This window comes from Bombina bombina, chromosome 2, assembly GCF_027579735.1.
Source record: "Bombina bombina isolate aBomBom1 chromosome 2, aBomBom1.pri, whole genome shotgun sequence".
Taxonomy (NCBI): Eukaryota; Metazoa; Chordata; class Amphibia; order Anura; family Bombinatoridae; genus Bombina; species Bombina bombina.
The window spans coordinates 938610497-938623866 of NC_069500.1; the positions used below are offsets into that span (position 1 = coordinate 938610497).

Genomic DNA, 13370 nt, shown 5'->3' on the forward strand with positions numbered 1-13370 from the left:
GTTAGAAAAGGGTTTATCAGCTAGTTCATTAAAGGGACAGATTTCAGCTCTGTCCATCTTGTTACACAGGCGTCTGTCAGAAAATCCAGACGTCCAGGCTTTTTGTCAGGCTTTAGCTAGGATCAAGCCTGTGTTTAAAGCTGTTGCTCCGCCATGGAGTTTAAACTTAGTTCTTAACGTTTTACAGGGTGTTCCATTTGAACCCCTTCATTCCATTGATATAAAATTGTTATCTTGGAAAGTTCTGTTTTTAATGGCTAGTTCCTCGGCTCGAAGAGTCTCTGAGTTATCAGCCTTACATTGTGATTCTCCTTATCTGATTTTTCACTCAGACAAGGTAGTTCTGCGTACTAAACCTGGGTTCTTACCTAAGGTGGTCACTAACAGGAATATCAATCAAGAGATTGTTGTTCCATCCTTGCGTCCAAATCCTTCTTCAAAGAAGGAACGTCTTCTACACAATCTGGATGTAGTTCGTGCCCTCAAGTTCTACTTGCAGGTAACTAAAGATTTTCGCCAAACTTCTTCCCTGTTTGTCGTTTATTCTGGACAGAGGAGAGGTCAAAAAGCTTCTGCTACCTCTCTCTCTTTTTGGCTTCGTAGCATAATACGTTTAGCCTATGAGACTGCTGGTCAGCAGCCTCCTGAAAGAATTACAGCTCACTCCACTAGAGCTGTGGCTTCCACTTGGGCCTTTAAGAATGAGGCCTCTGTTGAACAGATTTGCAAGGCTGCAACTTGGTCTTCGCTTCATACTTTTTCCAAATTTTACAAATTTGACACTTTTGCTTCTTCGGAGGCTATTTTTGGGAGAAAGGTTCTTCAGGCAGTGGTTCCTTCTATATAATGAGCCTGCCTATCCCTCCCGTCATCCGTGTACTTTTGCTTTGGTATTGGTATCCCAGAAGTAATGATGACCCGTGGACTGATCACACATAACAGAAGAAAACATAATTTATGCTTACCTGATAAATTCCTTTCTTCTGTTGTGTGATCAGTCCACGGCCCGCCCTGTTTTAAGGCAGGTAAATATCTTTTAAATTATACTCCAGTCACCACTTCACCCTTGGTTACTCCTTTCTCGTTGATTCTTGGTCGAATGACTGGGACTGACGTAGAGGGGAGGAGCTATATGCAGCTCTGCTGGGTGAATCCTCTTGCATTTCCTGTTGGGGAGGAGTTATATCCCAGAAGTAATGATGACCCGTGGACTGATCACACAACAGAAGAAAGGAATTTATCAGGTAAGCATAAATTATGTTTTTTAAATACAGATAGCAAGAGAAGAAAACAAAATTGATAATAGAAGTAAATGATAAATTTGCTTAAAATTGCATGCTTTGTCTAAATCATGAAAGTAAAAAATTGTTTCATATACCTTTAACTAGCAATGGGGATAGTATGTATGGGGGGGGAGCGGCAAAATGCATCCTCGCCTGTGTGGCGAAAAATCCTAGCACCGGCCCTGTTGGTACTCTACAGAAACTGTATAAATCAAACACATACAGTCATGCATATATCCTGTACCTAAATAGACACCAGTTAATAATTACAATAGAGGCTATTTAATACCTACACTAATATCCCTACATCTACATACTGTATATCTTATTTTTCTAAAGTGGGAATTATTGCATCTTTAACACTGACTGATTTCCATTACATATGATTGCCATATATATTCAACAGTTACTGAGAAATACCAGGTAAATAGCTTAACATAATATTTAACAGGACTGTAGCAATGATGATTTAAAAGGATACCCCTCTTGAATTAAATAAGCAAGAAATAATTACCAATTTTAAAACTATGTTGTTTAATTATTTTATCTTAAGACCTAGAAATTCTAAAGATAAAATAATAATCTGCAAATTCAGACAAACTATAGGGTATATCATTCTGCTTAGTTTACCTGAGTCCTGTTAGCACCTATTGTGATTTTACATGGAATAGTATGATGAATAATGAAAACCTGCAGGGGTATACTATGGTACCATATACATTTTGTAAAAATATATATTTACATATAGGAACAGTAGTTTAATCATCATAGATGTGTGAGAGTTTTCAGTAAATGCTGGAACAAGGATTAATTGACTCATTGTAAAGGTACTTGTTAGTAACCTTTATATAGTTATGTTCTATTACAAACTAAATTATAGCAATCCGCTTTAGTTCTGTTATTTTAAGATGGAGATTCTCTAGATGCAATTGTGCCTCTGGTATCTGATGTCAGTCATGGCTCTGCTTTTTGCTTTTGGTATCAATCATTCCTTTTTTGTAATACCCGTTAAACAAAAATATAAAATGTAAATCTACATATAATATATACATTAAACTAACTTGGGGTTTGGTCTGTCCTGAATCTGTCTTACAGAATATAATGGTGTTTGAATGGCATACGTTTTTCAATACTCAATTCAGGTACAGACTATTTTGTTGTTAACGTTTAGCAAATAAGGGTGCCCAAATGGGAACACTCTGTTTCAAGTAAGTGACCCTCCCCCCCCATGGGCACGATTGTTGCTTAAAACAATTTTCTTTAAAGAAATGGGGATAGCTAAATATGTTTGGGACCAAATGGTATATTACTATCAGGAATGACACCAATATCAATGCACTCACCGTAGTTGAAGGCATACTTCCTATTTCTTTTATGTCCATAGATGAGTGTTTTTCAGTGCCTTTGGTGCTGTTTCATTCCATTTCCTGAGTGTTTTTCGTGTGGAGCCTGAAACATACTTTCTAGGGAAGACAGCTTAAGGAGAATGATCTTATATTCTGCATTTAATTCTGGGTGACCATGTGATACATCCAAGCACCAAGTGTATTTTTGTTTATCCAAAGAATGTAGAAAAATACATTCACAGTGTGCATAGTCTTTACACAGCATCAGTGTAAAACCATTGACTGTGTCCATTAGGTTTACCCATTTGTTGCTCTGTAAATCATTTTTTAAAGCATTTAGCTCTAGAGGATTTGACATTTCTACGCCTTTTTCTGGTGGATTATTTGCATTTTTTGAAATTTGCAGAATTGTTGGTTGTTTTAGGGGATTGTGTGTCAAAGGTTTGAAAATTAGTCAGGAATGCTGTTAGATGTCTCACACTTATATTTTCTAACTGTGTATTCTGACCACCAGTAGGAGGACACACAGATATTACAACAGCAGGGGATTTATTTATGTTTTTAAATTCTCCATTGCCACTATATACTGTATCCATAATAATGGAACAGTCCCCTGTGAGTTTGCTATTAGCTTTACTTGTGGCCAGAGGTAAATCATAGCTGAATTGGCTAGATGAAATGCATTCCCCACCACTCCTTACTGTATCATTATTGTCTGTTAAACATGCAACTGTGAAGGTGGAGGAATCATCATTATTTTTAGCACAAATAACTGAAGTGCTTTGCTGCAGCACATTAAAGCACTTGGAATTTTCAGCAGAATTCCCCAATTTAATATTTTCCAATTTATTTTGTACCACAGAATATGCATTACATATGTGATCCTTTTCTTTTTCTGTTTTAAATCATTTTTCTTTGCAAATCTCTAATTCTTTTTCTGCATTTAAGCAGTTTTTTTATCACTCTCCTGTTTGGATTTGTTAATTTCACAATTGAGGGATGTTAGAGATTGCACTTGAATTTCTAATTTGTCAATCTCTTTTTCTTTTTTGTTTATTATATTTTTGGAACTTTGCAGTTCATTTTTCAATGTTTCTATTTTGGCATTCATTGCCAAGCATGTTGCAAAGATACTTACAACTGCTTTTCCTTTTGTCTTTTTGGACTTTTGTGAGATATTAATCTCTTTTTCAAATACATCCTGGACATATTTCCAGGGATTCTCTTTGTCATAAACATCACAAGCATAATCATTACTTTTATGGCTTGTGATGTATGTAGCTACAAAGCTTTCCAAAGCAGATAATGTAGCCATCTTGAGAAAAAAAAACTTAAAATAAAATTAATTGATTCCCTTTTTCTTTATGTTTGTATATCCTCCCCAGTAAGTTGGCCGGCACTTACAGGTTCTTCTAATATACTTATATGCTTTAAAATATTATTTGGGAAATTTTACTTTTCAGTGTAGATCCTCTCCCTTATGTTCACTAGTCGTAAGGGTTACTCTAATCATACACTTTTTAAACAAAGAACTATATCGTGATTTTGTTAGCGTGGGGTAGGTTTTAAATCCTTTCCATCACCAAATATCCTATCCCGTTAGGTTTTCTTCCTTACCGAGATAGGCGTTGTTCAAAATTATGCTTAATTTCTCACAGACAAAATTATTTATTAGAACAGTTTCAAAACAGCAAATCACATAATATACAATACTTTAGGCATATATATTAATGCAATAGTAATTGTTTTATTTCAAGGTGACAATTTAGCTTATGTCCACAAGATTTTAACTATTTATTTACATAGCTTCCTGTGGCTCATTGGAAAAATTAACAATTCAATACTAATTAATCCAGAAGTAGATACTTACAGTACATGACCATGCATGATATAACTATATAAATTCTGGCTTATTGTTTTAATTAGAGGGGCCACAATACAATATTTCTATAGTATGGGACTAGATATTTCTATATCAAAACAACGTGCAGCTTACACGTAAAATGACTAGAATTTTATTCCACACAAATGTGTGACTATTGCATAAACATATATAAATGTATATTTAAACCCAAATAAATATTGTATTAAAATAAATATTATAACCAAATTTAATCTGTGAGGATTCTTTGAATAGAAGTAATCGTTCCAAAAAGATATAACTTACTATTAGAACAATAAGCAGAATATTCTATGATTCTGTTATTGTTGATGACTGAAAACAGCCCAAAACATCTAAAAGCCTCATCATATGTAAAAAAAAACATACATGCCGGATCTTATACCTTAATGGACACGACAAGTTCTAATACCCGAGCGGTCGCCAATTATTGAAGATTAATTAATAATTTTGGAATATAATATTTATATTAATAATAATAATAATTATTATTATTTATGAAAGAATTTGCTTGTGAGAAAGACAGCTTAATATAACAACTTTTATTAGTCACAGCACCCAAAATCTTAGATCATACGATATAATATTCTATGCTTCTTTGTATGGTACCATTAATATGAGTTACATTAAATACATTAAATAAAACACATTGACATAACTGCATACAATTTCTTACATCAAATGCAAACAGACATAAAAACAACCTTATAGCTATAAAGTAAATAAGTGCATAATATAATTACCTCTGGGCCCAGTAAGAGGTTGTCTGCTTCCTTTCCTTTTCTTCTATCTACTACTCTCTCTTCTCCCTATACCTTATATACCTATAATGACAGGCCTCTTCAGCTAATACAACCCAAAAATGGATAATGGTGGATACTTTGAGTTGGCTAAGAGTGTGATTGGTTCATAAGAGCTGAATGTATATGTTTAAAGTAATTTGTATCTCTGCACTTTACCTATTCCTCTATGCTATTTCTAACTTTTGGACAGCTGCGCACATGGCTTCTGGACTTTTTCACTAAACTATTTTAACTAAAGGAATTTATTGCCCTATCTCTGTACATAAACAGGTGTGTCCTTGAGAGACTTTCAGCAAGCTGGACATCAAGTAGTTACATCACACACACACACATATATATATATATATATAGATATATATGTATATATATATATATATATATATATATATATATATATATACACACACACACTCGCAAATACATATATAAATTTTGATCATATTTAGCAAATTACTCATACTGTAACAGCAGGGATCATATTCTCCTAGATTTTTTCTACTGCTTTGGTCAATGGAGCTTCTTCTGCATAGGTGAAGCCAGATATTTGAAGACTTTGGCTTCTCATGCTCTAGATTTTTGTTCTTTTCTTCTTTCATTGGAATACCATTCTTATCTTTTTCTTTCCTTCGTCAGTAGCCATTTCTTAAGGGCCTCCTTTTCACAGTTGTCATCACATACACACTCTGAAAATGTAGAACATGGCTCATTGGCTTTACAGACCTCTTACACCTTTAATACCGGCTGAGGGTGCTCTATAAGCCACATACTAATAGAATTTGGAGACTTATTTCCTCCCACTTGCTCGTTGAGACACTTCAGATTTCCCAGGTTCTTGATCTCCAAAGCAGATGTCTGACCACCACAGCGGTTACTGCAGGACTCGACCTTTGGGAGCCAATCGCTTATGTTGTAGTCATCACCAAATGTCTTAAACACAAGTCTCCATTTGTCATGCATCAAGTCTGCGGTATATTCATTTTCAATAGGGGAGATCAGCCAATCAGAGAGAGGTCCAAGTCTTCTGGCTCTTTGAGATCCAAATCTGTGTCTTCAATTTTTTCAATTGAGAAATAAGAACTGGAATCAGAAGTGGTGCGTACATGGGTGCAGGTGTTCTCTTCTTCTTTTTCTCTTCTTCTTTTTGCTGAGTCTGCATCAGCCAGTTGTGCAACTCGCCAAGCTGTCCCCAGATCTTCTCCACGCTGAACAAGTAGTCTTCAGGTGTGCTTATTTCCTGGACAGTCTCAGAAAATTCTCTTTTCAGGAGCCAATCCTGGGGGCAGGAGCTTGGAATGTATGGGGAAGAACACTGGGGCTGGTTGGTTGCTCGGTTTTCCAACAGTCAATCAGAGAGTGGAGTCTTCCAGCTTCCAGACATCAGTTTCTGCTTAATTGAGGGTACAAAACAATTAAAAAGAAGCCATGGGTTTGTCACAAAATTGTGTGGTGTATTGGTAAGGGGAGTTGCTTTTTCTTGGTCACCATTCAGTGTTTTTAGGGAACCAAACGTGGTAATAGCTTGGCGGAGAGAATTACTATCTGCTTCAAAATTCAGGGTGGATGATTCTTCTGGTTTAAGAGCAAGGCTGCCCAGCCACTCCAAACATTGGCAACATCATTACTATGAGGTGTCTCAAGCTGGTGAATTAAGCAATTGAATTGTCCCAGCAGTCAGTACAGCTGCTGGGCTTGCTGCTGCAGTTTCCTCTTTGATTTGCTGGTTGAAATCTGCTTGCTCCAACAGCCAAACCTTCCGGCTGCGAAGGCACTCCATATTCTTCTAATGCAGGAGTGAATGTGAGCCTTCACCTCTCTGCTATACTCTTCCACTTGTTGTTCTGCTTTAAGAATGGCAGAGATGGCAGTTTCCAATTCCTTCTTTGCTTGGAGACATTTAGACAGACGATCCCGGGTGCAAAATCGGACATCTTGTTCACAGTCCATTTTTCTCAGTATTACGATCGCAGCCCGGCGCTTAGTTGTCACCGCTTGGGCTTGCTTCAAATCCAGCGCAATCCCGGGATCCGATGTCTAACGACCTGCAGTGTGCATTCACAAGACACAAAAAAGCTCTAAGTAAATTTTTAAATGGTTTTATACTGGATTTTTATATCAGTTTCTGTGCATCTTATTCTTTATATTAGTGTCTATAAGATGCAGTTATATGAAGATTGGTGTATACGATCCCTTTAAGGAAAAACACTTTTTCAGTCCCCTAAAATCTCACAATGACTTTACAACTTGCAGAAATAATGCAAGGCCTAGTAATAATTATACATTTTTGTAAGTTGAAGTCTTGGGGGTCAATTTATCAAGTTCCATATGGAGCTTGATGCCAATTGTTTCTGGCGAGCCTTCAGGCTCGCCGGAAACAGAAGTAATGAAGCAGCGATCTAAAGACCGCTGCTCCATAATTTGTCTGCCTGCTCTGAGGCGGCGGAAAGAAATCAACCCGATCGAAAACGATCGGTTTGATTGACACCCCCTGCTAGCAGCCGATTGGGCGGGAATCTGCAGGGGGCGGCATTGCACCAGCAGTTCACAAGAACTGCTAGTGCAATGATAAATGCTGTGTATGCTGTCGGCATTTATCGATGTGTGGCAGACATGATACGATACATCGATATACCCTTGGTGTGCATATGATGAGCAACAAAAATAATATAACAAACTTACAAAGGTAGCAAATAAAGGGTTCATTCTAGACCATAAACTTTGGGGGTGAAAAAAAAAAAGAATTAAAGGGACAGTAAAGTCATAATTAGACATTCATGATTTAGACAGAGCATACAATTTTAAACAACTTTCCAATTCACTTCTATTATTTAATTTGCTTCCTTCTCTTGTTATCCTTTGCTGAAATGTTTATCTAGGTAAGCTCAGGAGCAGCAAAGAACCTAGGTTCTAGCTGCTTATTGGCTGCATATATATACTGATTGTCATTGGCTCACCCATGTGTTCAGTTAGAAACCAGTAGCATTGCTTCTCATTCAACAAATGGTACCAACAGAATAAAGCAAATTTGATAATGAAATAAAATGTTTGGGTTTCCTGTCCCTTTCATTTTTAAATCTTAGTCTCCCTCCTATACCGCTCTTCTTGCTTCCTAGATCTTGGGACATTAAAAAAGGCACAACCTTGCTAATTCAGGCAGCTGAAGTTTGGACGTACTAATTAAAGGGGGAGGGGCTAAGGGATCCCTTGAACCTTTGCTTAGCAAACAGTATAAGTTTGAATTATTTGTGTATTTCAGAAGCCAGTATAGCATATAGATACTAATTGTGACTGATAAGAAATTTCACTATATGCATTTGAATATTAGACCCTTTTTACCTTGTGGTAATTGATGTTGTTTTTGTGATTATTTTATATTTAAAAACTGTCATTCATGTAATGGGTTAATTCAACCCCTTTGCACTAAAACAAATCTGTTGAAATGAATGTAGGATGCTGAATGACATTATTAATTCACTATCAAGGTTAAAGGGACATGAAACCCACAATTTTCATGATTCAGATAGAGAATGTAATTTTAAACAACTTTCCAATTTAATTCTATTTAAAAGAATATCTGGGTAGTCTCAGAAGCAGCAAAACACTATTGTGAGCTAGCTTCTGATTGGTGGATGCACATATTCTTGTCATTGGTTTACTTGATATGTTCTGTTTAGCTAGCTCCCAGTAATGCATTGCTGCTCCTTCAACAAAGAATACCAAGAGATAAAGCAAATTTGATAAGTTGGTTAAAACTGTATGCGCTGTCTGAATCATAAAAGAAATTATGTGAGTTTCTTGTCCTTTTAAGGTTTACTCCATTTACTTTTATAGATACAGGTAGCCCTCAGTTTACGCCGGGGTTAGGTTCCAGAAGGAATGGTTGTAAATCAAAACCGTTGTAAATTGAAACCCAGTTTATAATGTAAGTCAATTGGAAGTGAGGGAGATAGGTTCCAGGCCCCTCTCAAAATTGTCATAAGTAACACCTAATACATTATTTTTAAAGCTTTAAAATGAAGACTTTAAATGCTAAACAACATTATAAACCTAATAAAATAATCACACATCACAGAATATATAATTAAACTAAGTTAAATGAACAAAAACATTTGCTAAACAGCATTATAAACCTAATAAAATAATAACACAACACAGACTTCACTTGCATTTTTCTGCAAACAGTTATTTCTATGCATTCCAATCTGGACTGATTTATATACAGGAAGATCTTGTTCCTTTCAAATCTGCTCGATAGCTCAGGTCTGGTTAAACTGATTAATTTAAGTTTACTTGGCTTTGCTGCAACACAAGCGGACAGCTCTACCTACTGGCTATTTTAATAAATGCACTGTTCTCAATGCTTTTCAATAGCAGTCAAATGACTGGAAAAAAAGGTTGTTATTCTAAAACGGTGTAAATTGAACCATTGTAAAACGAGGGCCACCTGTATATATATGTTTACGTTTTAGCATTATAGATTTAGATTTTATGAGCTTTAATGTTTTTTAATGTGTTTTTGTGTTTTAATAATTAAATTTATTGTTGAACATTTTTACAGATTAATATTTAAGGAACAGGTCCCAAAGACACTAGGAAAACCCTTAGATACTGAAGGTCCCTTAGCTGCTGGGGGTAGCTAGGCAAGAGATAGAGATTATGTTAACAGAGTGCACTGAATACTTTAGGTTTCACTGGGTGAGGGATGTCTGGTTGGGCGTTGGGTTCAAAGGTGGTTGTTGTCCGACATGGTGGCAACCTTGGGTGCTGTTGGGGTGTTGATAATCAAGGCATTTTGTCGGGGTTCCTCAGTGCTGGAGGTGTTGCTAGGTGAGAGGTATTGAGGCCTATTTATTAAAGGTCTTTTGGACCTGCGAATCAGGTCCGACAGACCTCGCTGAATGCGAAGAGCAATACGCTCTCCGTATTCAGCATTGCACCAGCAGCTTTTGTGAGCTGCTGGTGCAACGCCGCCCCCTGCAGATTCGTGGCCAATCGGCCGCCAGCAGGGGGTGTCAATCCACCCGATCGTACTCGATCGGGTTGAATTGTGGCGATCTCTGTCCGCCTGTTTAAAGCAGCTGCTTTATAACTGCTGTTTCTGGCGAGCCTGCAGGCTCGCCAGAAACACAGGCCCTCAAGCTCCGTTCAGAGCTTGATAAATGGGCCTCATTGTGTGTAGGAGGGATAGGACCAGGTCAGTAATGGTTAACAATTGGCACCACTGATGTTTTTGGAAATACATTTCCCATGATGCACAACTAGACTACAGAGTGCCTAAGCATTAGGCTGAACTAGGTGGTTAAGATGTATAGGAATTGTACATTGGTGCTAGGGAATTTGTGCTGAAGAGGAACATGCTGGCAGGGCCAATGGGCAGTTGATACTTGAAAATTAAGCCTCTACTTGTTGGTAGAAGATTCTTTTGCAGAGGTTTATGGTAAGAGGTTGATTGCAGTTGGGGTGGTTTATAACACAAACACATAGGGTAAGAGTTAATAGCTGTTGGAGGAATGGAACATATTAGATTAGGGAGCAGTGTGGTTAGGTTTAATAACAATATGCCAGGCTGATACTGGTTGGGAATCTGGTACTCTTTGGGTGGATGGTGATGACTATCATGTGTATTATATTATAAATGGCTTCAAGATTGATATCTATCTCTTTTGCTTGCTTAGTATGCATTTGGGATACATTATTTCTTGTTTAAAGACTTACATTAATGTAAAACAATAAAAAATGATTATGAGTTTATATGCTTCAATAAAGTTTCCTCCAGCAATAAACTTTTAAACCACATCCATATCTCTATGGACACTTTTAGCTGAAGCTGGGAATGTGACACCCCAAAGTATTCCAACACCCTGCTTGAGAATCACTAATTTTGTGGATATGACAAGTACCTTTTCAACCTCTGATTCACCTGGCTCTGAAGTCAATTTCTGGTTTAACCTGATTTTATAATACTTAAGCTTAAATGAAGGCAATTGCTTGGAAGTAATCTTGATTCCTAAATGTAGTATAACATAACTGTTAATTATAAACAAGAAAAGTCTGCTGCAGGACAAAATATGTGCATTTAAAAGGGATAGTTTTACACAAAATGCCTTATGTTTTACAACTGTCACTTGTAGTTACAGGACAGTTAAATACAAGAGAACTGCACAATCAACAATTACTTAGAATTTTGAATGAGCAGTAGATTTTTTCTAACAAATTTTAAATTGTACGTCAATTTGCCAGACCCCTGTATCATGCGACAGCTATCAGCCAGTCACAGACTCATATACATGTACACTGTGAACTCTTGTACATGTGGAATTGGTGCCTCAGAAAACATGCAAATAAAAAGACTATACACCATTTTTTTAATTAAAGGGACACTTAACCCAATTTTTTTATTTCATGATTCAGATAGAGCATGAAATTTTAAAGGGACAGTCTAGGCCAAAATAAACTTTCATGATTCAGATAGGGCATGTCATTTTAAACAATTTTCCAATTTACTTTTATCACCACTTTTGCTTTGTTCTCTTGGTATTCTTAGTTGAAAGCTTAACATAGGAGGTTAATATGCTAATTTCTTAGACCTTGAAGGCCACCTCTTTTCAGAATGCATTTTAACAGTTTTTCACCACTAGAGGGTGTTAGTTCACATATCTCATTTAGATAACACTGTGCTCGTGCACGTGAAGTTATCTGGGAGCAGGCACTGATTGGCTAAACTGCAAGTCTGTAAAGCAAAAAAGACTCTCCTCAGTGTGGCTCTACGTGCGTGGTGTATGGGGAGGGATGTATAAAAAGTCCTGTCAAGGAGGATATAAATCTTAATGTCCAAGACGGAACTCTTGTGTATCTGGTTAAGAGGCTGTGTGCACTGCAGGTTATGATTTCAAGGTCTGCGGTATGAAAAATTGAGGCAAATATCGGCAAGCAATTGGGAGATTAACAACTCACCATTCACGCTTCTTGGCGTTTTCATCCGACTCCTCATTGGTTTCTTACCGGACCTTGAACCTCTTACTCCCGGCAATCGTAGCCTGATACACGGCTGTCTTTGGCGTGTATGCCGCTCCTATCCACTCGGCAATGCTGACTGCTGCACGCTTCTCCTCTGCTCTTCCGGTCTGTGACGCGGTTCCTTCTCCACCAATCGGGATCCCTCCTACGTCTCCGTAGCCCCAATTCACCACTTTGACACCTGTTTGCCGAGTTCTCAAGCCCAGTAAGATATTACAGCAAAAAAAAATTCAAAAAGACCAGGCGAAACCTCCAGGCATTATGATAAAACATCCGTTAGCTTTATTGGAATCCATGGTGAACAAATTTAAAACAAAAGTGCAATCATAAGATCAATAGCTGAATTGTCTTACGCGTTTCGGCTGCTTGTGAGCCTTACTCATAGACATACTATGTGGGTATAGACACAGTGCTTAAATAGCCTAGCGTCCATAGCAATCACAGAGCTCCAGCTGTACATTGTTAAAGTAAAAGACATGTAACGATGCCTCAAATAATGTAATTACACAGACAAACATATGATACAGTAATGGCATATCCTGGTTACCGTTCAGAATACACAATTTAACTAGCATATTGGGGAGGCTGCAAGGGAACAAATTTATAAATAATTCTGTCATACCAAAACACAGGAACTTGGGCTAAATGAATGTAACATAATATGTGCATCCATTACTCAAAGTAAAACTGAATAATCCTATCAAGGGGTAATACAATCTGTACTATTTGGTCAACTGTCTTTCTTTTAGACAGAAAAAAAAACAAATTAAATAAGGTATAATATGAAATGTGCCAAAAAAGGCATGCATAGTTAAAAGTTAAGTACATAGTTAAAGCTGTTGGACCAATAATGTCAAAAATAGAAATATTTGAATGAATATTTATTTATATATAAATAGTAGGATTTAATAAGTGTATTACTCTGAGTAAGCATATTTCAATTCTGTCTGGTCATTTCTTTGGTAACTTAGGGAAGACTTTATTGTGTATTTACGTTGCCAAAAATTGATAACATCACCTATAA

At 36.9% G+C, this 13370-nt stretch overlaps 1 protein-coding gene and 1 pseudogene across 1 annotated transcript in view; one reads left to right on the plus strand and one right to left on the minus strand.

Annotated features, from left to right (window-relative positions):
- LOC128649879 (protein Shroom3) overlaps positions 1 to 13370 on the plus strand; it is a 556958-nt gene that overhangs the window by 128880 nt on the left and 414708 nt on the right. The gene's annotated exons all lie outside the window — the stretch shown is intronic.
- Positions 5883 to 7381, minus strand: LOC128649880 (nuclear receptor coactivator 4-like; annotated as a pseudogene).